Consider the following 5,198-nt stretch of genomic DNA (forward strand, 5'->3'; position numbering starts at 1 on the left):
GAACAGTCTTAGTTTACGTCATGTAATACAAGCAAAGGCCTCTATCTTGCGAAGTTAATAGTTTTATTTCTGTGGTGTCACCGCCAGACACCACACTTGCTAGGTGGTAGCCTTTAAATCGGCCGCGGTCCGTTAGTATACGTGGGACCCGCGTGTCGCCACTATCAGTGATTGCAGACCGAGCGCCGCCACAGGGCAGGTCTAGAGAGGCTTCCTAGCACTCGCCCCAGTTGTACAACCGACTTTGCTAGCGATGGTTCACTGACAAAATACGCTCTCATTTGCCGAGACGTTAGTTAAACATAGCCTTCAGCTACGTCATTTGCTACGACCTAGCAAGGCGCCATTATCAGTTAAAATGGCTCTGAGCACTATGGGACTCAACTGCTGAGGTCATTAGTCCCCTAGAACTTAGAACTAGTTAAACCTAACTAACCTAAGGACAACACAAACATCCATGCCCGAGGCAGGATTCGAACCTGCGACCGTAGCGGTCGCGCGGTTCTAGACTGTAGCGCCTAGAACCACTCAGCCACTCCGGCCAGCCCCACCCCACACCATCAAACCACGATCTCCATACAGGTCACTTTCAAGGACGTTAAGGGTTTGGTATCTGGTTCCTGGTTCACGCCAGATGAAAACCCGGCGAGAATCACTGTTCAGACTATACCTGGGCTCGTCCATGAACATAATCGGGGACCACTGTTCCAATGACCATGTACTGCGTTCCTGACACCAGGCTTTACGTGCTCTCCAGCCACCAGGGGTCAGTGAAATGTACCTTGCAGGTGATCACTTGCAGGTCTGTTCAGTCGTCTGTGTGTCTGGAGCCCACTGTTCCAGTGGCTGCGGTAAGGTCCGGAGCAAGACTACCTGCAGTACTCCGTGGCTGTCTGCGGGCACTGATGGTGAGATATCGGTCTTCTTGTGGTGTCGTACACTGTGGACGTCCCATAATGTAGCGCCTGGACACGTTTCCTGTCTACTGTAGTCGTTGCCATAATCTTGAGATCACACTTTGTGTCACACGGAGGGCCTGTGCTACGACCTGCTGTTTTTGTCCAGCCTCCAGCCGCCTTAGTATTCCACCCCTCATAACATCATCAATATGTGTTCTTTGAGCCATTTTCAAGACACAGTCACCATTAGCACATCTGAAAACGTCTGCACACTTACTCGCTGCACCGTACTCTGACACGCACCAACACACCTCTGCGAATGTGGACTGCTGCCAGCGCCACCGTGCGACGACCGCAGGTCAAATGCACCGCGTGGTCATACCCCGAGGTGATTTAAACCCACAAACAGCCCACCAGAGCGTTGTTTCACCATGTATCAGCATTATCCCTAAATTATGAGCATGAGTGTAATATCGTCCGTCCACATTTCATTAAGTGATCACCTGCTTCTTTTCTTATCTCTTCTAATCCCGCTCTGAAGAAGCCTGTGTCTAGTACGTGGATTTAGATCCGAAAAGATCCATCGTGGTTCAACAAAAACGTTGGGAAACCTCCTGAGGAATCAAAAATATTGCACTTTCGGGTAAAAAGAGAACGCGCAATTGACGACAGACTAACTTAGCTAGAGATTCGTGGGTCTATAAAAAGTTTGATGCACGAAGCATACAACAACTACCACCGTCACACCTTAAGAAAAGGCCTTACTGAGAAATCCAGGAAATTCTAGTGGTACGTAAAATCACTAAGCGGGTAGAAGATTTCTGCCGAGTCTGGTGTGGCGGTAGAAGATTGCAGAAGGAAAGTCGAAGTTTCAAACTTCGCTTTTCAGATATCGTTCACGCAGTAAAATCGTACAACCATACCGTCGTTCAACCTCCGCACAGACTCCCGTGTGGAGGACATGGTGACAGGCATCCCTGGCTTAGAGAAACAACTGAAAAGACTCCCAGTTCGGTTTTACAAAGACTATGGCACTGGCTCCCTACATGGTTTACATTCATTTCGAATCCCTTGCCCAGGCCCAGCGGAAAGATCCAAGGCACCTGCATATGAGAAAGGCAGGAGAACGGACCCCAAGAAGTACAGACCAATATTCTTCACATCTATTTGCTACAAAATTCTCTAACATATTCTCAGTAAATTAATGTGAGATGAAAAATCTGAGTCAGCACGATTTTGGAAAGCATCACTCGTGTGAAACTCAGTTCTCTCCGTGCATGAATATCTTGAGAACTGTGGATGAATACAACAAGGAGATTCGACATTCCTGAATTTCCGAATAGTGTTTGACACGGTGCAACACTGCACATTGATAACCAAGGTACGGGCATACGTTCCCAGATATCTAAGTGTCTCGAAGATATCCTAGGTTGTAGAACTTAGAACGTTGCCGTCGACGGGGAGTGTTCGTCAGGGCAAGTGTATCGTCAGGAATGCCCCAGGGAAGTGTGACAGTACCGCTGTTGTTCTCTGTATACATGAACAAGGTGAGCAGCAGTCAGAGGGTGTCTGCTGTGGCTTGCGGCACGGTGTCGTCGTTGAGTGACTCTAGGAGGATGCAAGACTTACACAGAATTTCTAATTGGTGTGATGAATGCCAGCTAGTTCTAAATATAGAAAAATGTAAATTAGTGCAGGTAAGTAGGGAAAAATTCCGTAATATTCGATTACAGTAAAGGTAGTGTGGTGCCCGACACAGCCACATCTATTAAATCCCTAAGCGTAACGTTGCAAAGCCATATGAAATACACTCCTGGAAATGGAAAAAAGAACACATTGACACCGGTGTGTCAGACCCACCATACTTGCTCCGGACACTGCGAGAGGGCTGTACAAGCAATGATCACACGCACGGCACAGCGGACACACCAGGAACCGCGGTGTTGACCGTCGAATGGCGCTAGCTGCGCAGCATTTGTGCACCGCCGCCGTCAGTGTCAGCCAGTTTCCCGTGGCATACGGAGCTCCATCGCAAACACTGGTAGCATGCCGCGACAGCGTGGACGTGAACCGTATGTGCAGATGACGGACTTTGAGCGAGGGCGTATAGTGGGCATGCGGGAGGCCGGGTGGACGTACCGCCGAATTGCTCAACACGTGGGGCGTGAGGTCTCCACAGTACATCGATGTTGTCGCCAGTGGTCGGCGGAAGGTGCACGTGCCCGTCGATCTGGGACCGGACCGCAGCGACGCACGGATGCACGCCAAGACCGTAGGATCCTACGCAGTGCCGTAGGGGACCGCACCGCCACTTCCCAGCAAATTAGGGACACTGTTGCTCCTGGGGTATCGGCGACGACCATTCGCAACCGTCTCCATGAAGCTGGGCTACGGTCCCGCACACCGTTAGGCCGTCTTCCGCTCACGCCCCAACATCGTGCAGCCCGCCTCCAGTGGTGTCGCGACAGGCGTGAATGGAGGGACGAATGGAGACGTGTCGTCTTCAGCGATGAGAGTCGCTTCTGCCTTGGTGCCAATGATGGTCGTATGCGTGTTTGGCGCCGTGCAGGTGAGCGCCACAATCAGGACTGCATACGACCGAGGCACACAGGGCCAACACCCGGCATCATGGTGTGGGGAGCGATCTCCTACACTGACCGTACACCACTGTTGATCGTCGAGGGGACACTGAATAGTGCACGGTACATCCAAACCGTCATCGAACCCATCGTTCTACCATTCCTAGACCGGCAAGGGAACTTGCTGTTCCAACAGGACAATGAACGTCCGCATGTATCCCGTGCCACCCAACGTGCTCTAGAAGGTGTAAGTCAACTACCCTGGCCAGCAAGATCTCCGGATCTGTCCCCCATTGAGCATGTTTGGGACTGGATGAAGCGTCGTCTCACGCGGTCTGCACGTCCAGCACGAACGCTGGTCCAACTGAGGCGCCAGGTGGAAATGGCATGGCAAGCCGTTCCACAGGACTACATCCAGCATCTCTACGATCGTCTCCATGGGAGAATAGCAGCCTGCATTGCTGCGAAAGGTGGATATACACTGTACTAGTGCCGACATTGTGCATGCTCTGTTGCCCGTGTCTATGTGCCTGTGGTTCTGTCAGTGTGATCATGTGATGTATCTGACCCCAGGAATGTGTCAATAAAGTTTCCCCTTCCTGGGACAATGAATTCACGGTGTTCTTATTTCAATTTCCAGGAGTGTATATATAGCACCTAAGGATTCTAGTAGGGAAGGTGAATATTCGACTTCAGTTTATAGGAAGAATTGTAGGAAATTGTGGTTCATCTGGAACGAAGATAGCGTATAAGACACCAGTGCGACCCGTTCCTCAGTACTGCTCTATTGTTTGGGAACTGCACCAGCTCATACTGCGGAAGACATCCAAGCAATTCAGCGGTGTGCTGATAGATATGTTCCCGGTAGGTTTAAACAGCACGCGAGTGTTATGGAGATGCTTCGGGAACTCAAAGAGAATCATTGGAGGTAATACGAGTTCTTTTCGAAGAGCACTTTTGAGAAAATTTAGAGAACCCTGTTCTGCAGTTGATTGCAGGACGATTCTACTGTCGCCAACGTACATTTGGCGTAAGAAGCGCGAAGATAAGAGAAAATTGGCCTCGTACAGAGGCATATAAATAGTCGCTTTTCCCTCGCTCTGTTTGCGAGTGGAACAGAAAAGTGTAGATCATCTAGGGGACTCCTTTCCTGCGAGCATGTCGGTGGCAACAACATCGGCATTTAGCAGAGTCTGACGCTCATGCAAGCTTCTGTTTTTTTTTTTCTTTTCCGTCGGTCTCCTTCAGCCAACTCTTGTCTTATTTTTCCGACTCCAACGGTACTTGGTTTCTGAGCCTGAGGGGTCTTTCATTTTTCTATTCCTTCCCTGTCTCTGATTTCAATGGTTGGGAAAGAATCCCAGAGTCTCTTGAGGCTCCGATAACTCTTCAGAATCAGACTTCAGATGCCTGGTAACCAACTTTCGGAAAACACACACTAATCACCCTAACCCAGTAGACCCTGGAAACAGGATGATCTCAGAGGTCAGTGACATAGCTATGACAAACAGAAATGGATCAACCAATATATCAGTGTAGAAACCTGCAATGTCTGAGGAATTTTCCAAAACGAGACAGAATTAGTAAATATATAAGGGGCGTCCAAAAAGAAACGAGCTGGAGGCAAAATTACAGAAACCAGTACCTGTATGATAGAAGTATTGACCCTGGCTGTTGAGACACTTGTCCCGCTGTGACACAGGGCGGTGAATGGCTGTCT

The sequence above is a fragment of the Schistocerca serialis genome, chromosome 10 (assembly GCF_023864345.2).
Source record: "Schistocerca serialis cubense isolate TAMUIC-IGC-003099 chromosome 10, iqSchSeri2.2, whole genome shotgun sequence".
NCBI classification, from domain to species: Eukaryota; Metazoa; Arthropoda; class Insecta; order Orthoptera; family Acrididae; genus Schistocerca; species Schistocerca serialis.